The 25669-nt window shown below is 37.2% G+C and overlaps 1 protein-coding gene and 1 long non-coding RNA gene across 16 annotated transcripts in view; one reads left to right on the plus strand and one right to left on the minus strand.

The window, feature by feature from the left end:
• LOC141375883 (uncharacterized) overlaps positions 1–25669 on the minus strand; it is a 266551-nt gene that overhangs the window by 139704 nt on the left and 101178 nt on the right. For 3 of the 6 annotated variants that reach the window (XR_012384684.1, XR_012384682.1, XR_012384681.1), the window contains exons 4-5: positions 21689–21823; positions 16327–16436 (exon numbers count right to left, since the gene is read on the minus strand). The exons of 1 other annotated variant lie outside the window; for it this stretch is intronic. This is a non-coding gene — a long non-coding RNA (uncharacterized lncRNA). Of the gene's footprint in view, positions 1–14439; positions 14550–16326; positions 16437–21688; positions 21824–25669 lie in introns of all 6 variants that reach the window. 2 more of the 6 variants (XR_012384686.1, XR_012384683.1) reach the window with 2 other exon arrangements.
• The window catches only part of iqsec2b (IQ motif and Sec7 domain ArfGEF 2b), a 176056-nt gene that overhangs the window by 54473 nt on the left and 95914 nt on the right, over positions 1–25669 (plus strand). The gene's annotated exons all lie outside the window — the stretch shown is intronic.

Below are 25669 nucleotides of genomic sequence, written 5' to 3' on the forward strand. Positions count from 1 at the left end.
TGTTGCTTTTATAGTTTGCTGCTGTTAAGTTTTGTTTTCATTTTCTCTCTGTGAGAGCTCAGCTGGAGTCACGTGTGGATTACAGTGTACGTGACGCGCGACAACAATAACTTACGTGTCTATGGAGGATTATTGTTTACCTTAGAGCTGTTCTCATCTGCAAACGCTGAGATACGGATTCGCTTGTAGTCTTCTCTTAATAAAGACGCGGCTCTAGTTGCTGGTGATTGTCCTGTCTCTACAGATTTGGTAAGTGAGCGACCAGTGCTCTTTGTTTATTCAGTTTGTTCGTATCGAACTAAGTTAACTATAGCACCGAGATAAAAGCACGCGACTTTCTGACACTACCTGCCGTGTGCATCTAAGTTTCTGGGAAATGCGGAGGGTTTTTTTTCTCTCATTCGCCGTGCAGTATTAAACATTGCATAAAAATTACACGCTTACAGCAGTTCCTCGAATCAAATATCTTGTTTGTCGCGAGGGGCATGAATAAATTCCCTGAATGAAAGAGCTAAACTACTGTTAAAGTCCACCATTTAATAATTTGGCAAATAATTTGACTACAGATGTCCATGTAGGTTAAACACCATCACTTTCTCTTGTGTGTTTGTGTGTGTATTTTGACTCTGAAACTCGCGCGTGCCCAAATAGACACTCCCACACCCTCCCACTTTAGTTCCTCCAACACTCCCCCCTAAACAGAGCTGGACACGCCCACTTTTCTGACTTTTTCCAAAGTAGAGGTGTGAAAACACCCTGCTGAAACGAGGGGGTTTCATGGCCCTTTAACATAATGGGCTCTATTTTGACGGTCCATGCGCAGCGCAAACGCTTTCAGGGCGTGTCAGAACGCATTTTTGCTAATTTACGGACGGGAAAATGCATTTGAGTTGAGTTTATTTTCTTAATGAGTTATAGGTGTCTTTTGAGAATAAACCAATTAGAGTCTCATCTCCCATTCCCTTTATGACCCAGCTGCGTTGCGCCAAGAGCGCATTCGCTATTTACAGGACGCAAAGTAAATCTAAGTGGAAAAAATGAGCATTTCACTAGCAAACAGTTAACAGTTGACAGTTTTTTTAACAGAAAACTGTTAAACAGAGCATCTACTGTGTGAGAATGAGAGATAATGGATCACTTTTACATTCGCTCTTGGATAGGGAAACCTTTACGCACAGACATCAATTAGCCTATAAATAATTAATTTCGTTTGTTAAGCGCAAAGATTTGTTTCAAAACTATTTCTAAATTCAGTTCTAATTTCTAGCAAACGAATAAATGAACATTAATGACCAAGTGTGGTCAAAATACTGAGTTATTTCCAAATACACCTGCCATGCCCCATATGGTCTTAAACCTGACAGGTGAGCGAATCTAAGCTTGTTTTTAATAAAACAAATATAAATATGGATATAATAAATAATACTGCTAATAATAATAACATTATACAAAAGCAAATTGTTATGAATGAACTGAAAAAGCCTCTCGAGATGAAGAAGACATAAAAGCAGTGGTTTTTCATTTTTATGTAGGCTAGAAAATAATATGTTTTGTAATATTTTAGCCTTTATATTTATATCCTATATCTATTCTTATTATATCCTATATATATATCCTTAATATTTAAATTTTTTCATATGTAATGATATTTGCCTATTGCTCTCTTGTGCGTATTAAGCATTGTGTAAGCGAGGCGCAACTCTGCACCGGAGTTTAGACCGGGTTAGTTTTGGTCTAATGAAAAATCTATTATAGTTTCTCAAAATAGCGACGCGCCAGCAGTTCGCCTCAGAACGCCTTCCTTTTTAGACCAGAACGCCTATGGGCGCACAAATGAGCGCTAATGCATTTGCTATTTAAACAGTGTAGCGCAACGCCTCAAAACGACTCCTTTAGAGAATTAGCCAAGCTAAAACTAGAGAATTAGCCAAGCTAAAACTACAAAAAGACTATTGCGCCGGGTCTTGCGCCACACTGCACCGGGTGTATGATAGGGCCCAATAGCTTTAAAAAAAACACAGTCCCTCCCCTGTCGTCTAAAGCCACGCCTTTTGAAATCATGAACGCGCACCATAAAGATGACAGCAGATAACCCACTAGATCATTTCATTTGCCAGTAAGAAAACTAGTAAAAGTACTTAATAATACTACAACTCCTAATGCAAAACTATATTATATCTAGCATGTTTTCAGTTGTGTAGCAAGTAAAACTTGTCATAATCTGCAATATTTCTTTCATGCAAGCATCGCTGGTCTCACTCTCTCACATGCTTTGTCCTAAAGCAACTATAGTGGGTGGCCAATGAAACTTTTAAAAAGAGCACAATCTCATTTGAATTTAAAGCAAAAGTCACCAAAATAGCACGATAAGGATCAAGGCCTACCACTCTCTCTCTCTCTCTCTCTCTCTCTCTCTCTCTAGGGACATTGAAGACTTATATTTCATCTTGTAAAAAGTGGCATATTAGGTCCCCTTTAAAGCACATATATAATGTAAGGGTCTACTGATGAATGCCTTTAATCACTTCAGTTTCTAGTAATAACTGGCAAGAAATGAAAGGACATTTCTGAAAGTTTCAAAAACACTAAAAGCTGTTAATGAGGTGGATTAATGACTACTCTTTTTACTTTTATAAAAATTAATCCATATCGCAGTTACATGTGTGTTAGCATCACAGTATTGATGAATATGACTCTAGCAGTAACTACTGTAATAATTGTCATAACTGTAGCTGTGGCTTATGGGGTTTTGTAAGGGTCTATCCATCAGTCCAACAACAAAATCCAACAGTGTGGTTAAATGTGTGTCAGTATTTTGAATAATTACATTTATTACAATGTGTTTGCAATGTGTTTCTAATTTTGTTCTCACTCTGAGTTTAATTCAATTCAATTTTAATTCAGCTTTATTTGTACAGCACTTTTACAATGTATATTATCAGTTTTTAGTGTTTAAGTTCAGTTTAGTTTAGCTTAGTTCAATGTGGTTTAAAGTCATTACTGAGAGTCCAAGCACTGAAGAGCAAATCCATCGATGTGTAGCTCTACACATCCTGAACCATGCAAGCCAGTGGCGACAGCGAAGAGGAAAAATAAACTTCACCAATAGGAGAATTAATAGATTAGCTAGATCAGTGGTTCTCAAACTGTGGTACGTGTACCACTAGTGGTACGCAGGCTTCCTTCTAGTGGTACGCGGAGAAATTAAATATGTCATGTACATGCTACACACATTTCACAATTTATCAAAAATTATGTATATAATATGCCATATATGACATAGCTTATATTTCTGAGGTAATCTGCCACGTTTTTTAACTGTGCTGAGTTCTAGCTGTTTTACTAGGCCTACTACGCGGCTGTGTTTCAATACTGCTCATTTTGGTGGTACTTGGAGAGACAATTTTTTCCTGAGGTGGTACTTGATGAAAAAAGTTTGAGAACCACTGAGCTAGATTAATCTAGCTAAGAGTTATTTTTGACATTTTTGTCTTTATTGGACAGGACAGTGAAGTTGACAAGAAATAAAGTGGGAGATGTGTGCATGAAATTGAAGGGGGGGATCGCGAAAGGTCCATGAGCTGGGATTCAAACTCGGTACTTCCAGAGCGCTGCACCACCATATTCAGTGCAATAATTACTGGGCTATTGTGCCGACTGGTATAGATATTTGATTATTTCAGACACCCTAATTTCAGGTATTCGTTCACGCAGACCAATTGTCAAATGAAGTCAAATCATAGATGTGCCATCTTGGGCTTACCAGCTTGATTCTTATTCAGAGGATGCAGGTATCTGGTACATTTAATCGGCTTCCTGCTGCTTGCTCTTGACAAAAGCGAGGTTTGCATAGTCTTTCATTATACAACTTGCTAGATCAATAATAATGGTGAGAAATCAAGAGGTCTGATGTGCCTACTGCTCCATCCATTCATAACCCTCCAGTTTGATCCACACTGGCCATAATACTCCAAGAGCCAACAAAAACATCCTCACAGTTTACTAGACATAATGATTTCAGTAGAATCCAAAATAAATCAAATATAATGTTATTTGTCAGTTAAAATCTCTTTTGCCAATTGCATAATTAAACCATAATAAGCCAATTTATAAATGATAAAACCACAACATCCTTTGATGAAAGGTAAATCTAAGAGTTAGAGGTGGATAGTTGAAGCATGTAGAACTTTTTCTTCCTTTCTACATGGAGGACCTCATAGTAACTTCCAGTAGGATGCTTCGAACTTCCATTTAGATATGTAATCAGTTAGAGCAGCGTTTCTACTGTTGGGTTGTGATCTACATGTGGGTGGCAATACTATTTTGAGTGGGTTTGAGTGTTTTGTGATGCACAGCTTTAATTTAAAAGAAGTTTGTCATAGCTGTTGACATTTATATCAGATGCAGTTCAATTGTGTAAAACTTCATAATTGAAAATCAGCCATCAGAGCCATCAGATATGTTAAAATGCTGTGTCATTATAACATTAATTCTAATGTTATTTTTCTTACTTGGTACAAAATAAAATGTCTCTCACCTAAGCAAAAGTGAACTTTCCCGACATACTGTGCACACAGCGTGCTCTTCAATTTCATGCACACATGCAGCGGTGCATGCTGTACATCACCTCATTATAAAGAGCAAAAGGTATTACCGGCATGCAGCTTCACAGGTATGCTGTAAGCCATGCCATTTCCAAAATAATTATGAATAAATGTACGTTACTGACACATGCTGGTAATTATTTGCATGTTGATTCAATTATTCGGCAGCAGTTTCCACATGTTTCAAATGCATACACAGTTCACAGTACATATAGTTCATGTATGTATGGTTTACCATGGTATGTTTTTTTTTTTTAAATGCTGATTTATTTTCACTTTTTAGCAGTCTTTAAATTAGTGTACGCTAGTAAACTGGGGTATTTCATGTGTGTTTGTAAAACATTTTTGTGCATTATATTTGTTTGGGATATACCTGTATATATATACACATATATATTTGGAAAATAAAGAGAAAAACTATTGTTCGCTATAAACTGTGGATGCTCCATTTATATGGTCATATTACATTAAATTTGGCGGCCACGGCGTATAGGGCTATGCGTCAATGCGTAGGCTGCGCCGTAGCATACGCGTGCGCTTGACGCAGAAGTATAAATCTGTCATGACTGTCAGTGACCACCTGAGGGCGCTGTAGTTCAATGGACACAGAGTGAAACTACAGCGCCCAAAAAGACTACATTTCCATACATTCTTTCGTGCACACACCCGGTCTGTCATCTACACTGATTTCAACCACAGCTGTCTCCAATCTCCGTTGATTACCTGGACTATATATTCAGCCATTCCACCTCTGTTTGTGACTGTGTCGTTTGTCTATCTTGTCAGCTCTGGTATGTTGTTCTTGATCTCGCTCTTGTATCTTGCTTAAGTCTAGTTCGTGTTTAATCTGTTTTAGTTTCTTGTTTTGTTGTTTGTATGTTATTTTGTTACTTTGCACTTTGGATTTTGTACACTGTTACCGCACTATTTAATATTAAATCTGCATTTGGATCCACACCCTTTTTGTTCCTGTTTTTGTTCTGTTTTTATCACGCTTAACGTGACAAAATCGGCCTTAAGTTGTGCAAATTTGACATTTTAAATGCATCAAGCTGCCAACTGGAAGGTCCTTATGTAAAGCATAGTAGGTAAGGTTGCGTGCTACTCACACACTGCAATGGGGTATACTGGATGCACAGTAAAAGCTTCACAGAACTTAATGGGCATGAGAACATAATGGAACGATTTTTACTCTGAAGTAGAAAAGCAGCAGCTGCATCAAGGCCACATCCAAACCAACAGATTGGAATTATCATAAAACAAGTGATTAATGTGTAATCGAGACCATTTTACCAATCACACTGAGACATTTAAAATGACATCAAATATTAAAGGGGGAAATTATAGATCTACAAGCTACATCATAAAGTCCATACACATTCTGTGTGGGCAGAGGAGGTGAAAGGGGGGTAGGGGGGCTCAGGATGGGTGATAGGGAAAGCTGAAAAATTCTTTCCAGATTTAGAACTATGGCATCTATTTCTGAAAAGGGAGAAAAAAGGAAGACCATAAAGCTCCATACATCCCAAATTTCAGCTCCGCGAGGAAATCAGGAGATTAAAGCAAGCTTACAGTGTATTGCGTAAGTTGCATGTAATAGCAGTGGAGATTTAAATAGGCGATAGTGTGTCTAAGCCAACAGTTAATGATGTTTACTAAGCAATACTGACGCTTTATTCTAAATAGTGACCACCCTTTAAAATATACAAACGCTGTGGAAAAATCACCACTTTACTTGCAGCAATTAACTGTGGCAGAATTTGAATTCATGGGTGAGAAAAGGCTAACATTTTTACATGTTGTTGACATGTTTTTCTAAACAGCAGTTCAAACTGTGATAAATAAGAAATCTTAGTTTCTTCAGCACTGCAGAAACACAGAGACAAACACAGTCACACACAGAGCGAAGAAAACAGCTATGCACATTGCTATATAGAACTGAAAGCTTTATAATTTTCATCCATGCAGTGTCAACAGCTCACCTAATAAATGACATGCTTTTACACTGAAAAATCTCATAAGAGCCCTTGACTCTCTCTCTTTATCACTTTTCTAGACACTCTAGACTGGGGATCTGCATTGCAGTAATGCATGATAATGACATTCTCTAAGCTGTTTTTGTCATATACCACTTGATGGATTGCACCATGTTTAATGTACACCCAAATCAAGCCGTCACAGTTTTCATTTTCAAGAGCTTCTAGTTGCCTTCTATTTCTGTTTATGTATCTATCCAATATTGCATTTAGCATGAAATGAAATTCCACATCTCATTTCTAAACGCAGGTTATCGGTCCTATTTTGGATGATTCATCCATGCATACATTCAAAAGGAGGTCACAAACCGGACGCAATGCACCACTCATTGTTGCGCACACAGCAGTGGTGCCATTCTGCATCTGTTCACATTGTTCATCAACAGCACTCATGTTTTCAGTAAATCACATTATTTTTGTCCTGAATAATTGTCACTACAGTGGTGGCTAAAAATATTAGAAGTAATGTTTTTCATCAGCTAAAAAATGGTTTAAAGCAAATGTTCCTATGTTTTGTGTATTTCCAAATATTAATTATGTAATTAATTGTAATAATCCAGAGATTTTCGTTTGCACAAGGAGTCTGGCAGCAGCCATTGCTCCACACCGAGATCTGATCTCACCATTATCCAGTCCATCTGGAAATAACTTGCTTATTTATTTATTTATTTTTTTTACTTTTCCTAATAATTTTAACCTGTATGTGCTGTTAGGGATGTTTTCATCCCCACTGGGGGGATTTTGAGTCTTAGGTCATAACTTTCTCTGTGTTTCAGCTAGCAGAATCATTTTTGTCGGCAAATCTTATTTTGACACATAATTAGAGAAAATACTTTAAAAATTTTTAAGAACCTCTACCTCAGTCCCAATCAAACATACTAAATTGCTTAGAAAATGACAGGATTTTAACTGTTTAATCGCCAAGTTCACAAATGATCAGTGATTTGGTGAAAAAAACAAAACACAAAATGACATTTTCAATATAAAAAGTAATTGTGGACTCTATTCATTTTTTTTGTTTTTTATCTTTAATCAAAGTGTTGGACATGTGAAAGAGCATTGCTTTTGATGCATTGTTTTTGATTGATTTTCATTTTTTTCTTCCTAATTTACTGGTGGTGGCTGTTTTTACCCTATAGACCTCCATTATAACCACATTTTTGATTACACAACCATGACACCATATAATTATGCATTTTTGTTTGTTTGTGTATTCCCTGTTGGGAATTTTGTAATTTTTACTGTTGTTCATCAGTTGGCACCATTAACCCTTTAGATAGGCCTATGAAAAAACAAAGTTAGCTTCTGATTTTTATATTGAGTATAACAGCAAATTAAAGTGTGTATGTGTCTGTGAGTGTGTGACTTTTGCGCATTTACCTTGATGTGTCTGAGGCCTAATTTACACTTATACATTTTAGTTTTAAAATGGCATTTTAGAATGAAAATTATATTTTAAAAAATCTAAATGAAAATAGGCAGTTTCTTAAATCAGGTTTTTATTTTATTGTTAAGAAAGTGAAACAGCGTAGTCAAGGTGATGTGAATGAGGTTATAAAGTACTCTGTTCCCTTTTAAAGATTTGCCTGACGTGTCATTGAGAGTTTGTTTTCCAACTCTGAACTTGCAAGGAGAAGATGCAAGACTGAACTGTAGGTAGGCTACTTAATATTGAGGAAAAAGCCCTATTCAGATAGGGCTTTTGTCTGCAGCCACGTCTGGGGTTTTGTCTCCAGAAGACGTGTCTGCAGCCACGTCTTCTTTTTCAGATGTCTCCGTTTTCCCCCATCCAAACTGACTCGCAGCAACAGAGTTTTAAAATGAAAATGGCCTCTTCAGCATTTTTAAAAAGCTCAGTTTTCGGTGCTTAAATACTCAGGTGTAGTGTGGACAAATGGCGTAAACAGAGCAAAACTTATGTGTTTTAAAACTTAGACGTATTAGTGGAAAAGGGGCCTGAGAAAATTAAAATATGCATCTCAGCTCTCAGAACTAAAAGGAGTAAATAAAAACAAAGACATTGTATTTATGCACAATCAAATGTGGTGAGAATGGCAGACAATGGGGCAAAAACAGCCACCAACAATTAATTAAAGAGAAAAAATGAAAGTCTAAAAATGCATCAAAGCCAATTTTGTTACTAACCGTGCCAGGACTGTGATAAAAGGTAAAAAAAAAAATCCAGTCCACAATTAATTTTATATTGAAAAAACATCATTTTGAGTGTTTTCTCACCAAATCAGTGACAACATTTGTAAACTTGGCAATTAAAGAGTTAAAACCCTGTTATGTTTTTAAACATTAAGTAATTTTGATCAGGGCTGAGATAGATAAACATTTATGCAAAAAAATTTTATCCGATGCATTTTTACAGCAGTTTAATTTAGTAGATGTTTTCATCCCTTACATAACAAAAGGGTAGTTTAGTTGAACAGTGCAGGGTTGATTTGATAATTTTGTATTGTTCATATCTCTTGTGTACATGACCCTGGAGTCTAGAGTATATTTATGGCAATAGCAAAAATACATTGTATGGGTTAAAATGATTGATTTTTCTTTTATGCCAATAATAATTAGAACATTAAGTAAAAATGATGCTCCATAAAGATAATTAAGGAATTTGCTACTTTAAAAATATCAAAATCAATTTTCAATTAGTAACAGCACTTCATTTAGACAAATTTAAACTTGATTTTGCCTTTTTTATGTTTTTAACACTCAGATTCAATATTTTAAATAGATTTTTAATAGTTTACTGTCTAAAAGAAATTACACTTATGACTGATGAGGGTTTTTGTGGTTCAGGGTCACATATCATTAATTAAATCATTAACAATTTTCTTGGAACATTTTGCAGACCCTCCCTTGCGAACTACTGGGTGTCCCGGGACCTCAGCTTGAAAACTCCTGCTTTTTCAGATCTTATCGTCCTCTGGGTGATGTGGTGTTAAATGCTTTGTGCCTTTGCTCACACTTGTGAGCTTTACACCAGCAGATTTTAGCTCATTCAGCATGATCAACTGCCAGATTTTCGGAGTATTTTCTACATCTATTAAAGTTTTTTAAATTTTTTATTCCCTGTGTGCTGCAGCTCTGTCAGCTGTTAATAAGAAACAATGTTAATATATGTTAAAAAAAAAAAAAAAAACGGTGGTCATAATTTTATGTATAATTAAATAACAAGCAATAAATAATAAATTGCTACTATGCATTCACGATTTGATTTTGCAAATTGGTATTCTGAATACATGCTTGTCAACAGGTCAAATGCTGCAGTTCTCTGTCAGTTTGTACTAACAAGGATGTATTATTAAAGGCTCCGGTATACTTCAAGTTCTTTTCCTTTCTCTATTTGAAGACAAAAATGATTTTGAAAAGGCAGAGTGACAGTATACTGTTTTTGAACACGTACTGCAGGAGGCGGGGTTTAAATGTGTTGTGCTGCTAGAGTGTATTGTCAAACACAACAATAATGGCAGCTGAGAGAGAAGAACAAACGGACCCTTTTCACAAGCCTGTTATGACGCGTCACCAGCATCTTAAATCCTTCAAAGTTTAAATATTTTTATTTAAAAAAAAATTGATTACTTATATGTATTTATGTATGTAGTATATAATCTTTGCTTAAAATTGCAAAAAACAAATTACCGCTTGTGCGAGGGGTTTCAAATGCAGCGTCTATTGGACAGGACAGCAAATTTGATGCTATTTTCTCCTCTGGCTGCCTTCATCAGCCTTATACTATTTTTCTTTATTATTACCTTTTTCTGAAAGTCATTATAACATAATTCTGGAGTTTTTCTTTTATTATTTTAGCAAATAAAATTGTAAAAAAAAAAAAATTGTTGTATTCTCCCATTCATTACGCTCTAAGTTTTCTCAACTATGATGACTTCCGCTACTGAGAAACCCGGAAGTGTGAAAAGAGTCTATATCTGACAAACCAACGCTATCTCACAGCAATTCGTAACTTTTTCATTTAGTGGCTAATTCGTAAAAATCAACAATCTCATTCGTACAATTTAGTAATATTTGTTTACCCACCGATGACAGTTCGGGTTAGGGGTGGGGTTGGGTGCCATGCCTCCTTTTTAAAATCGTATATTTTCATACAACTGAACTTGTACAAATTAGTCAAAATTTGCCAAAACATAAAATAGTTACGTTTCCTTGTGTGATCAGGCTGAACAAACAACATTCTCTGTGAGAAACAGCAAGTGGAACATTGATTAGATCTTCATCAGATGTGGCGTGATGCTGTTGCGTTTTTCAAATGGTTTGTAAAACCCTTTGAGTCTTTCACGAGTGATAGTACAGGTGCGAATATATCTGTATCAACTCTACTACTGGACCATCCAGTGATACATGTTGCTACCTTAGTGGTAGATGTGCTGCATCTTTTTCTTTCATCTGATTCAGAACTTTGTTGGATACGAAGCACATCTAAGAAGTATGAGTTCCAGAACTCACCCAGTGATTGTGTAGTCTACACAGACCAACGGCAAGTCAAATGTGTTTAAGACCAAATAAAAATCCCTCAAAATGTTTGCTTTGGTGGGCTGTTTTGAACTACCAAAATGAACACAAAAATTACTTATTTTTATATCACATTTGTATTTACTTAAATGTCACCAAAAACCTTTGTATTATAAAGTATTTCGGAACCTGTAATGTGCATGCAGGTCTACTCAGAACCTGCTCTTCCTGTTACATGGAAGATGCATTTAAGATTAATTCGATGAATCTGCTGCATAAGCATCACACATTCCTTGTCATTTGCATGTTTCATTAACTTTGTATGAAATCTACTTGCACAAATGATGCAAATGAAATGATGCAAATAAGCAAGATCTGGGCTTGATGACCTGTTTTGTAGTTTTTGTGCCAATTCATTGGCAGTTTTTTTCAATAAAGACAATCTTGCTAAGCATACTAAGATACCAATACATGACAAAAATTGGGTTGATTTCAAATTTGCAGTAGGTCGCAGAAACATACAGTGGGAGAAATAAGTATTGAACACGTCACCATTTATTCACCATATGAGAGGCGTCGTTAAGCTGCCATTACCAACATTATAATGTAAAGTTTATGAAAAGTATTAAATACATTTCAGTCGTTCATTCCATTGTTATTACACATAACAGGTTTTTCAATTGTTTTTGTTTTAATTTGATTTTTGTATTGTTTGGGTTTTAATAGTGGTGGCTGTTATCGAGCTGCGTTTACGCAAGACTCTTATCGGGCGATAAAAAAATATATATATCGCTGTTAATCTATTCTCAAAATTGGGTTGGGAGCTAGGTCTATTCTACGCAAGCTATGATGACTTTCACCTTGATATTTTACCGTGGATGTATACCTTGCCAAATTGCACTGTAGGGGGCAAGAACAAGTCCTCGAACCTGTGTGTATTCCTACTGTGAAATTACCACATCAAACGTAATGTGCTAACATGGATGCAGTTCACTAGAGTGAATCTGATTAAAATTAGCTACACATCTAACTATCAGGCACCTGTTGAGTTTATGCATTCAAGTAAAACATATACAAATAAAATAGACGGGATGCTTTTTTTTAAAAAAAAATGAATCTGGATCTTTCAATTACTTCGAAGACACAACTAACTACGCTTACATGGATATCTATAATGTAGTCATTTGCTTTAATAGAGAATAATACAGTTAAGATGTCATGGAGACATGAAGTGCTTTCATGTAAGAGTTTCATGTAAATTTGGGTGACTTTAACTGCAGTTTGAAAGTTTTACATTCACTCATGAATATTTCATTTATGCACCTGGGACAAACTGGGGTATTAGACGCAAATAAGGAGTAAGGACTGGTGAGTGTGTTTTGGAATTTAATAACGCACACCGAATGGACAAAAAAATCTCTGCATTTCGCGATGTGTTTGTGTGTGCGGTCCTTTACCGCATGTGTAGATCTTGTCGGAAAATATGTTGAAAAGTCCTACATGACAGTAATAATTTGATTGCAGTGTTTACTTCAATAATGCCACTTAATTCCACTTCGGTTTCGTTCAGTTCTGACTTTAGTCCATTTAAGATAATTAAAAATCGCTGTTTGGAGCTTTTATAGGCGTACAGTTCAAAATTTGTGTTTAACTGAATAAACAGTTAGTAAACACAAGAATATCTTATTGAACATCATTTATTTTCATCACCAATTATTATAGTAGAATAGTTTCTCAAGCAGTTTGTGATGCATTTTGGAAACAGGAGATGGTCACCTGATCTAATGTGCCACCTGGCTTGAGAAACCCATTCTCAAAGACCTACTTTTAGTCTTTATTTGGGTAGCACACATATTCTAAATGCCAGAATTCAAGTAAGCCATTTTAATCTACTTTAATCTAGATTAATTACAATATTACAGTGAGATTATACTAGATTTAAAAAATTACTCTATGCCTACCTATAGTTTTTTACCAAAATCTGGTTTAATTCTATGTCAACAGCTCAAATATCAACAAATATCATTCCCAGGAAAAACATGACGTGTTCAATACTTATTTCCCCCACTGTATCTAATTGGTTGTGGGGCCACGAGATAAAAAATTGTTCTATAAGACCTTTCATATAACTTTTATGAGAATGCTCTATAAGAAAGGGTATCTGTATTTAGCATACAGAAATCACCTCACTGTATGTCAATTACAGTATCTGAAGCCACTAATTACAGTATGCGGGCTCTGTTAATTATTGACGGTCACAATGACGATAACAGCAGGATCCTCTCATGTATTGGTGACCGCTGAGTCTTGCAGCTGGTCTAATTGGAAAGAATTGCATGTTGGATTTAATTACACACGTGTCCAGTAAGGCTTGAAGCAGCACTTTGGGAAGATGTTGCATTCCCTCATCGTTGAAATAAACATGCCGACGATGCTCCCTTACAGCCATGATTTGGGGAAAGCCCTCTTTCAGAGCTGTTGAATATTAAATGCAGTGCTCTCATTTGATTTCTTGAAGTTGATTCATCGGTCTCGTATGAAAACTCACCCGGGTTTCACATCAGGATAATGATAGCTCATAAGCGACAGCGAGTGGATTCTGTGTGTTTGGATTGATGACGCGGGCCAGCCTCAGGAGGTATTGAATATGTAATGTGCGATAAGCCATAACTAGCACTCTCTCGGGTCTCTTTAATAAACATGGCTCTTGAGTGGAGGAGATCTGTTGCCGAGGGAACGCATGAGCTCAGAGCAACTCAGTGGGCGAAACACAACAGTGAAAGAAACATGGGTGGGAGGAAGAAGAGAGAGAGAGAGATAGAGAGAGATAGGAGAGAGAGATGCACTGTAGATGACTGTAGAGTTGGGGAAAGACTTGATGGGGAAAGTGTTGGACTTTTTTTTTTTTTTGGAAAAAAGTGACAGCATTTGTTTTTGATGAGTCATCAATTACCAATAGCAATCTGCGTCAAACAGGACATTTGATGTTACTGGCTAATTGATTTCTTGCTGTGAAATAGTTCGAGCAGATTGTTTGTGAAAGTACTGTATTTTGGAAATTGGTTCAGTGGTAAATGAATACTTTTTTCCTCAAATCTTAATTTTGTCTGTGTTTATTCATAATTGTGTTGTTGTTCTGTATTTTTAAGTTGATCGCTGTTTTCTACAACACAGACTCATTTTGAAAACGTAGTCCAGTGAAAGTTTCTGGAGACCATGAATTATGTAGTCTATGGTACGTATGGCAGCATTTAATTTTTTTAAGTAAACGTAGGGGGCGGTGTGACGCCGTTTCTTTTCGTGCTTACCGGCTGACCGCTTACCTCAGTGTGGAGGGCTTTCCCGCTGCAACCAGTTTGTCCAGTTAGCTCGTCGTGTACGTCGGAGGACTTGAGGTGCAGACAGGCGTTGACCACAATGACCAGATTAGAGTCTGGGGAAGATCGTTCCAGAAATCAGGTAAGACAATAACAGAATCCACAAAAATAAAATGAACAAGTGAATAACAGGGTGAGAATGTGGTAAAATCCAGAAACGTGGTAAAAATCACACGAGGGCTTTTCTTTTTCTGAACGGCTTTTGTAAATCTTCCGTTGGGTTTAGGGAAGTAAATGGGTGGGCGGGTCAATCGGTAAAATTGGTTGGGTTTAGGGAAGGTGGGTAAGCCGATTAGCAGGTAGCCCAGTTAATCAATCAGTCATTCCGCCGGACAGACGGTCACTCGACAGCGGCCTTTGTTGGTGTTTATTTGAGAACAGTGTGGGCGCAAAGGGCACTCACGAGAGACAATCGAGATATGAAAAAGCGCACGCAGCGGCCTCTCATGGATTCACAAAAACAAAAACTGCAAAAATACGTACCTCCCGGGATGTATTTTGCAGTCTCCAAAAACATCCTTGGGACTACGTTTCCAGAATGAGCCTGGGTTGGTTGTCTATTCAATTACAATCGTCATCAAGTCATCAAATTGCAACAATGGGTTCTATTTTAGCTATCTAGGTGCTAAGTCTAAAGTGCAAGGTAGAAAAACATAAAGGGCTAGTCCGAATCCACTTTTGCTATTTTATGGATGAAAAAATACGGTTTGCGTCACGGCGCATGGTCTAACAGAGTTGTGTTTTTTTTCTTAATGAGTAATAGGTGTGTTTTGAGCATAATGTGCATTAAACAAATCTCATCTGAGAGTCTCATCTCCCATTCTCTTTAATGCTATGTTAACACCAGACGTGGTATGCATGGATAAATCACGCTGTTTGCACGTAAATAGACACGTGACCACTTTGAATTTACTAGCTTCATTTTCGCGTCAAATTCACTGAGCAATAGACGCAGATTCACGTCATGGGCAGGGCTTCTGTCTGCCCGGTGACTGTAGCTTCGTTGCTAAATGGCTAACATGGATTTTATTGAGAGAATAGCTGTGTTTATGTGCTTTATGAAAGCTGAAAAACAGCGTTGATTCGTTTGGAGCTGTGTTTGCGTCCACTAGATCCTTTCAAAGTTGCACTCAGCTCTGTGAGCTCATCTTTCTGACTGAGCTGAGCCCAGTTTGATGAACTGTTGTCAGTGTCGGCAGGAGAATTTCCCCCGGGACACAACAACAGGCGCTGCGTCATAATCACGCCCTCACAGGAGCAAGCTCCTGATTGGTTAACGCAGTGTGAATGTCTGCTGAAGTTCAGTTTTTTAGAACTCGAGCGTTAAGAAACATGCAAACATCATCCTGTGTGTATTAAGCATTAGAACCTGCATAGGCGCATAACTAACGAGCTTGTTGCTGGATTTTAGACCAGCTTTCAGTTGGTCAGTGGCACGGTCTATTTCAGTTCCTCAGAAGACCAATGCACAAATAATGTGCCATAACATTTTATTACTTCTATTTGCTATTACAAATCTACACTGTTGATATTACAACCTGGTGCAAAATGTGAAAATTATAGTTGCGTTGGTCTAAAAATAGCAACAAATCGCATTAAACGGGTCTTACACCTTATTGCGCTAGGTGTATGTTAGACATAAACATAGGCTCATTCTGAAAACTACAGTATATACATTTCTGGAGATTGCGAATTATGTAACCAGACACTTTGGTGGAATTGAGATGCAGAGAGGAGTTGACCACGATGACAGGGTTTAAGTCCAGCGAAGAACAGCTCCAGCTCCAGCGGTGTGACGCCGTTTCTTTTCGTGCTTACCGGCTGACCGCTTACCTCAGTGTGGAGGGCTTTCCCGCTGCAACCAGTTTGTCCAGTTAGCTCGTCGTGTACGTCGGAGGACTTGAGGTGCAGACAGGCGTTGACCACAATGACCAGATTAGAGTCTGGGGAAGATCGTTCCAGAAATCAGGTAAGACAATAACAGAATCCACAAAAATAAAATGAACAAGTGAATAACAGGGTGAGAATGTGGTAAAATCCAGAAACGTGGTAAAAATCACACGAGGGCTTTTCTTTTTCTGAACGGCTTTTGTAAATCTTCCGTTGGGTTTAGGGAAGTAAATGGGTGGGCGGGTCAATCGGTAAAATTGGTTGGGTTTAGGGAAGGTGGGTAAGCCGATTAGCAGGTAGCCCAGTTAATCAATCAGTCATTCCGCCGGACAGACGGTCACTCGACAGCGGCCTTTGTTGGTGTTTATTTGAGAACAGTGTGGGCGCAAAGGGCACTCACGAGAGACAATCGAGATATGAAAAAGCGCACGCAGCGGCCTCTCATGGATTCACAAAAACAAAAACTGCAAAAATACGTACCTCCCGGGATGTATTTTGCAGTCTCCAAAAACATCCTTGGGACTACGTTTCCAGAATGAGCCTGGGTTGGTTGTCTATTCAATTACAATCGTCATCAAGTCATCAAATTGCAACAATGGGTTCTATTTTAGCTATCTAGGTGCTAAGTCTAAAGTGCAAGGTAGAAAAACATAAAGGGCTAGTCCGAATCCACTTTTGCTATTTTATGGATGAAAAAATACGGTTTGCGTCACGGCGCATGGTCTAACAGAGTTGTGTTTTTTTTCTTAATGAGTAATAGGTGTGTTTTGAGCATAATGTGCATTAAACAAATCTCATCTGAGAGTCTCATCTCCCATTCTCTTTAATGCTATGTTAACACCAGACGTGGTATGCATGGATAAATCACGCTGTTTGCACGTAAATAGACACGTGACCACTTTGAATTTACTAGCTTCATTTTCGCGTCAAATTCACTGAGCAATAGACGCAGATTCACGTCATGGGCAGGGCTTCTGTCTGCCCGGTGACTGTAGCTTCGTTGCTAAATGGCTAACATGGATTTTATTGAGAGAATAGCTGTGTTTATGTGCTTTATGAAAGCTGAAAAACAGCGTTGATTCGTTTGGAGCTGTGTTTGCGTCCACTAGATCCTTTCAAAGTTGCACTCAGCTCTGTGAGCTCATCTTTCTGACTGAGCTGAGCCCAGTTTGATGAACTGTTGTCAGTGTCGGCAGGAGAATTTCCCCCGGGACACAACAACAGGCGCTGCGTCATAATCACGCCCTCACAGGAGCAAGCTCCTGATTGGTTAACGCAGTGTGAATGTCTGCTGAAGTTCAGTTTTTTAGAACTCGAGCGTTAAGAAACATGCAAACATCATCCTGTGTGTATTAAGCATTAGAACCTGCATAGGCGCATAACTAACGAGCTTGTTGCTGGATTTTAGACCAGCTTTCAGTTGGTCAGTGGCACGGTCTATTTCAGTTCCTCAGAAGACCAATGCACAAATAATGTGCCATAACATTTTATTACTTCTATTTGCTATTACAAATCTACACTGTTGATATTACAACCTGGTGCAAAATGTGAAAATTATAGTTGCGTTGGTCTAAAAATAGCAACAAATCGCATTAAACGGGTCTTACACCTTATTGCGCTAGGTGTATGTTAGACATAAACATAGGCTCATTCTGAAAACTACAGTATATACATTTCTGGAGATTGCGAATTATGTAACCAGACACTTTGGTGGAATTGAGATGCAGAGAGGAGTTGACCACGATGACAGGGTTTAAGTCCAGCGAAGAACAGCTCCAGAAAGCAGGTCAGATAAAAACAGAAGCCAAAAAATTAAATAAGTAAATAACAAGGTAAAAATGTTGTAAAATCTGAAAACATGGTAAAAATCAGGCTGCCGCAAGGGCTTTTCTTTTTCTGGATTGCTTTTTAAAACACTGCCAATTGGGCTTGGGGAAGTGTGTGGGTGGGTCAATCTGTGTTTTTGAAAACACTATTTTTTGGGTTTAAGGAAGAAAGAGGGTGGGTCAGTCGATTGGTCAGTCAGTCAGTCGACAGTGGCCTCTGGTGGATTTACATGAGAAAAGCAGGCACAAAAGGCACTCGCAATAAAAATCTGACTTCTTAAAAAGCATACACATCAGCTTCTGGTGGATTCGCAAAATTTCTTTTATTTTGCGATCTCCAAAAATGTATATAGGGGTATGTTTTCAGAAAGAGCCTGGGTTGAAGTTTTTACTTATACCAACATATAAATCAATCAATCAATCAATCAATCTTTATCTTTGTCTCACTAAAGTTATTTTATTTCTTGGGCAACTGAGTGAGTAGAGCACATTTATTGACAACATGGCTATTAATACTATAGCTATTAATACTATAGTATTATTACTATGAATAACAAAGACATAATATAGTACATCCAACAAAAACCAACACCTTCTCAAAAAAAAAATCCTAATATTCAATATAGTAATTGATAATGGACTTAAAGATCATTTCTACCTATTTAACATGTATTATTAATAGCGTGCTTGAGTTAGGTTTAATAACAGAATTCATGCAAAAGATTTTTTATAAAAACTACATTACGCATTATACTGCACATACAATTTAACCATCTGGGACCACAGGTATTATTTATTTATCACTCTTTCAAAACATCACTATCTGTGTTCAAGGGATCATTACGTATGCCTTTTTATTAGCCGATTCATTAGATGTGAGGTTTATGGTTTAAACTACAAAGATAAAACATAAATTAAAATGATTGTGACATGATAAGGGGGGAGGACAGTTTATCCATGCATCATGCTTTTCAACAAGGAAGACTTTCACATAGTATACACCTGTTTCTTCACTCATAGCTTCACTGGAAGTGCCCTCATTCCTCGCAGAATCCCATGGTGCAATTATAGAATCAAAATGTCTTTCAAGATGGATAACATTTCTTGTTTTCATAGATATGGGTTGGATGGAGGTGTGAGGAAACAGGGAAGGAAGAAATCTTTAGCTCCACTGAGTTCTATAAAGCACTGTGAATGATTTATTCGATACCCACATTCTTAAAATACTTATCCAGTATTTTTCCAAAATTTTTTATAAACTTGAGGCATGTCTTAGCGTCCCACCAGTGCAGACATACAGCCATATCGTACTGCTACTTGAGTGATATTGCGTTTATACAAAAGTTCGACTGCACAATCATGTATATAAATTAGAAAAACAAACACAGAGAGTGTCAAAATCCTTTTTTATAAGGAAATACTTTCTTCCGGCATTCATTCATATCTGCAGCTGACATCAAAACAGCAGAAGCTGCTACTAATTCACCAACGTCACTTTAGAGCTAGTGTTTGGATGACTCTGTCTAGCCTAATGTCTAAAGTGATGAAAAACAGCTGATTTTGCTCACACTTTAAGATTATAAGGCTGAACGTGACATGAAATGCCATCCGTCTACAGAGATATCTTCTTACAGTGTTACAGTCTACAGTTTTTCTCTGTTGCAATCTGAATATCACAATAATTAACAAGTTTTAAAAAGAAATGAAATACGGGATGGTTGCAGGAGATTGGTCTGTAAAATGGGATACTCCCAGGAAAAACAGGAGTGTTGGCAGGTATGCTTACCAGTTTAATGATTTGATCAGCTGCAGTTAGAAATCAAACTGATATAATCTAAGCGTAATTACTTATTATGCAGTTCTGTGACCATCTTGTGGATAGAAAGTGTCAACATCTTTGGTCTACTCTATGGCAGGTTAATGGTCACCAACGAGCTCTCTCAGAAATTGTAAATATTTTAAAATAGGCACTATCCTTATAAATAAACTGCATAGTTGCAATCTAAACAACTACATTCTCGACAAAAAAACCCTCAAAAGTACATTATGTTGTCTAACAACAGTAATATTTGTCAAACTGAAGTGTCTCTCTGCTTTTTGCTGACTGCATGTGGGCAAAGTAATACACAAAGGTGTAGGGTGAAGAGGCCTACCTGTGATGTTACTGGCAAAATATTGCACGGCTATCAGCCAATCAGATTTAAGAACCAGAAAGAATTATAGTGTATAAAAAAAGTTTAAACAACATGCAGATATGTATGCAGGTATGTTATGTAATTGAGTCATTCAAAATGTTTAATGGGACTTCAGTTGTTTTCAGTTTGGTCTTTTGGTGTGATTTTCATAAACCTCTAAGTTTCACAACATTGTTGGTTTGAGTCATGACTTATATCACTTTAGCTTACAGTTTTTGAAAAATTATTGTGAAAAATACTTGAGGAACCAGTAATGAATAACAGCGATTAAGCTAAGTATTAATTCATACTTATGGCTCAATATAATTTGGTATAATATGATACAAATGTATTTATTTTTTTCCACTGTCACATGTATATGTTACATGTACCAAAATGTATCACTTAGTTTTTATCTTCTTGTGACAAAAACAGCACATTTCAAGATGCAAGAACAGAATCACTGAATGTCCATTTTTGTTTGCAAGGCCGTTCACATGTCACATCTAAACGTGTGGAAAGCGTGAGGAGTGTTGCTTCCTCTCTCTATTTGCATGTGTTTGTCATGCTGCTATATTTGAAATAATGAATTTGAGTGCGCAAAACAGGCAATATGTGAATGGGCTGTGCAGCTTTCTTCTTTTAGCGAGAATGACGTCAATCACAACTTTGTGTAGTACACCCAGCCTACCATGTAAAGGGACTATTGGCATTGGAAATGCAAGCCTGATCAGAGTAAATCACATTGTACTGTACTGTATTGCACCGAACTCTACAGCTAAGTGGAAACGAGGCATTAGAGAGCAAATTGGAATACCAAATTTATACTGAAAACAAACTATATTTTAGAGAATACAGAGAATAAAAGGCATGATAAAGGGCACAAAAGTGAAAAAAATTAAAACAGTTTTAAATTATTTAATAGACTATCAGATTTGTCAACAAACCATACTTCTGTGTCATTCGGAATCCAAGTGAATCAGCTCAATGACTCATTGATTTAGTAAGAATAGCTAATGGTCAGGTAGAGTTTCCAACAGTCATTATCAGTGAATAATATCTTAAAATGTCAGTGTTTTAACCACAAAGATTTTTGTCACAGACACTATTTGCACTGTTCTTAGTTTTTGTAGTTAGTTTTCCCACCTTCCTTTTTCAACATAGGCTCATTCTGAAAATGAAGTCCTATATATATTTCTGGAGATTGCAAATAATGTAGCTAGAAAAACGTATGGCTACATTTGATCTTTAAAATGCATGCTAAAGAGCATGTTTCCTTTTTGCGCTTACTAGCTGACTGCTTACCTCCATATGGAAGGATATCCCGTTGTTACCAGTAAGTGTCTAGTTAGTTCGCCATGTACGTCAGCGGACTTGAGACGCATAGAAGAGCTGACCACGACAACAGGGTTTGAGTCTGGCGAAGAATTCTGTACTGTTCTGTTAGACAAAACAGAAGACAAAAAATAAAATAAACAAGTAAATAAAAGAAGGAGAATGTGGTAAAATCTGAAAAAAAAACATGGTAAAAATCAGGTGAGGGCTTTTCTTTTTGATCAGGTCAATCGGTAATTTTGAAAACACTATTGGTTGGTTTTAAAAAAGGAGGAGTCGATCGCTCAGTCAGTCAGTCATTCATTCAGTGGACAGTGGCCTCTGGTGGATTTACGTGGGAACAGCAGGTGCGACTGGCACTCGCGAGAGAAATTAGAGATCTGAAAAAGCGTACACAGATGCCTCTAGTAGATTTGCGAAAACAAAAACTGAAAAAAAAAAAAAAAAAACAGCTCCTGGGATGCATTTGGTATATAGCGGTACATTTTCAGAATGAGTCTGGGTTCTCCTTTTTTTAAGATTCTCTGTCATGGAATTAAAAAAAAATATGCATGCATTGTGATGCATTGTCAATAGTATGGTGAGTCAACAGACATAGTATAAAGTAGGGCTGGGCGATATTGCAAAAAAAAAAAAAATCACCATATGATGTTTCATATCATTCGATATTAATAATTGTTGAAAAATTTTAGCCAATGCATTTAGGTATATTAGTATTTTTAAACCACTTTATTTTTAAATTGACCAACATTACTAAGGCAAATAGTTTAATAGTTAAAAACAAAACTATTTAAACTAAATATCTGATCTCTTTATAATAAAATAAACAGTGTTAAAGAGACTCTTAAACTTGATAAATGTTACTGTACAAAGTGTGTGCAACTAAGGTAGATCAACATCTGTAAGGTGTCAATAATAATGATACAGTAAACTCAAACTCTGGAAACAAAATAAATTTTGATAATCAAATCTGAGATTATAAGTAAAGGAACTAACCATCATTATTCAAATACATATTGCAACATTACAAATTGTGAAGTTGAATGACTACATTACCCCCTCTGCTACAAACTCTTTCAGATGAGGAGCTAGTGGCTGGGATGCACAAGAAAAGAAACCAAAAAGCCACTCTGGCAACATCCTTACATCCTTTTTTATTTACAATCTCCTCACTGCTGTTAGTCACCGCACACTCATTTTCGCATGTGTTGTTATTTTGACCTAAAGTGACAAGCGTGCGCTAGATTCCTTGACCAATTACAATGGGCTTCACGCTCCTCAGTCATCTTTTGTAACTAAGCGACGATCAAGCGTTTTCTCAGAGGATGACAAGTTTATGGAGAAGAGTAAACAACACTGCAGTGTTTGGGTGCGCTGTGTTTGTCTAAGGTAATTAGTCTGCTGTTGAAATGTGAACACACAAAGTGTGAAGCAGATTGGTTGGTTCTTCTTACAAGAATCGCGGTGCACTCTGTGCATTCGGGAAATTTGAGATGTTTTTAACTAGGGGCGCCTGGAAAATTCGCTTATGCCACATGTGCACTGCTTGCACAACATGTGCATGTCACTCACATATGCGCGTCATGCAAATCGCGCTTCCATTGAAAAATGACAAACTTACACCTTAAGCGCATTGGCAGTGCTTCCAGGGCGCGCGCTGAGCAGCCACATTTAAACTACAGCGCTTCATAGCGAAACCACATACCAAATCATTTTTTAATCGATATTGACAGTGATGTTCGGTCAATAAATATTGATAATGATTTTATTGCCCAGCCCTAGTATAAAGCCGTGTTGACCAATAAAAAGGAGAAAACAGAGTGCTTGTTGATGCCATTATGCAAAAACTGCCGTTTAAGGGGCCACATGACCACACTTTTCTAAAAAATCTTCACCCTGGCAGAATAAAGCAAACTATTCTTTTATTAAGTTTTGGTTTCAGTCACTAAACACAGCATTTTCATTTTGATGAATGGCCACATCTAAATAAAAACTGCTGCTTTGAAAATACCCGTGTTCGTACGGACAGGGCCTTAGTTTTCCTTTGTTCTGTTTACCGACACTCATCTATTGCCATGGACACTAATTCACTTCACCTTTTTGTTTTCAGTTCATCATCATCATCTGTCTGTTTACCGTTAGCTCCTGTTTTTCTTCACTTCACTGTCTTGTCAAGGATTGTCTTCATGTTTTGTGTTCCTTATATAGTGTGTAGATATTTTTATACAGTTCTTTGTGTCATTTTTAATCAATTCTTCATAATTAAATGGAAACAATATTTCTAATTTATCCTTTTGTGTCTATAAAAGAAAATCACACAGGTTTGAAATAAGTCATTCTAGGTGGAAAAATGCAGTAATTCTCAGTTGAATGACTATTTTTAGTCCACATATAAATCGCTTTTCACCTGATAAGTAAAGTTAATATCATATTTAGCCCGAAGTCATCATATTCATATTAAAAGCCATTTCTTTTGGTGCTAATTAGACCTCTTAATGCTGTCTGATGGTTCCATCAACCAAAGATTCTGATAAAGTGATTTAGCAGACCCTTTTATGCAAAGGTAGTGATAGTGGACTTATTACAGGGCCAGTCTAGCTGAAGAAACCCTTGGTTAAGGTAATAATGATGAAAGCTCATGAGCTCTCCTCACAAAGCTGCAGCCTTCCAATTACCAGGCAAGACCTTTAGCCTCTACACTTCTGATTTTTAAGCTTCTTTTACTGTTGAACCCACATTATATTTCAAATGAGCTTTAGTTTGTAGTTATGCATATCAGATTTACCATAGTGTGTTTGCATGTTTGATTAAATGTCATTTTACTGAGGTGTCACTAGCCTTTATAGCTCATAAAAAAGGCACAACCCATCATATTCACCTGGTCTTGAACCTGTAACAGCGCACTGCCACTAGTTATTACTGCAGAGCTTAAGTGGATCTCCTAAAAACACTGGAAAGCGAAAAAAGGGTTGCAGGTGCTGGCGGTCAGAATGTAATAATCCTTCATCTCAGTCTCTGAACACTAGAATTCATCTCTTGGCACTCCTCATGCTACACCCACACACACACACACACACAGCCGCTGAGTTGCCAGGCAGCAGGAGTGTGTCCTGGTAACCAGGGGACGAAGCAATGCCAATGCAGAGCTGTACCATTTACAGCCAGAAGCCACACATTCAAAGCCATAGGTCTGTGAAAAGTAATTATTATCTCTCGAAAATGTTATGTAACAAATGTGTGTAAATCTGTAAGAGTAGAACATGTCTTGTGAGGTTGTATTTATATTATACTTTTTAAAATTAGTTCAATAGTTTAGATTTTTTCCTATATTGTAGGGCTGCACAATATATCGTTTTATCATCGATATCTCAATTTGCAAATCTGCAATAGTCACATTGTGTCAGTTCAGTTAAAGCTTATTCATCCATATAGTTGACCTGTAACCACATTGTGAAGTTTAACCTTAAAATGGTGAACGTTTTTCATTTGCTAGTTTGCTTTATTTTGAAGGTCTATGACTGTGAGATTTCAAGTGTATTTAAAGAGTGTATACGAAATTAGAACATTTTAAGATTAATAGTTTGTTTTTTATACAACAAAGACTATGAAGTGTTATTTTGTTTACATTCATTCATTCATTTTCTTGTCGGCTTAGTCCCTTTATTAATCTGGGGTCACCACAGCGGAATGAACCGCCAACTTATCCAGCAAGTTTTTACGCAGCGGATACCCTTCCAGCCGCAACCCATCTCTGGGAAACATCTACACACTCATTTATACACACACTCATACACTACAGACAATTAGCCTACCAAATTTACCTGTACCGCATGTCTTTAGACTGTAGGGGAAACTGGAGAACCCGGAGGATACCCACGCGAATGCAAGGAGAACATGCAAACTTCACACAGAAACGCCAACTAAGCCGAGGCTCGAACCAGCAACCTTCTT

This window comes from Danio rerio, chromosome 8 (assembly GCF_049306965.1).
Source record: "Danio rerio strain Tuebingen ecotype United States chromosome 8, GRCz12tu, whole genome shotgun sequence".
In the NCBI taxonomy this organism is placed as follows: Eukaryota; Metazoa; Chordata; class Actinopteri; order Cypriniformes; family Danionidae; genus Danio; species Danio rerio.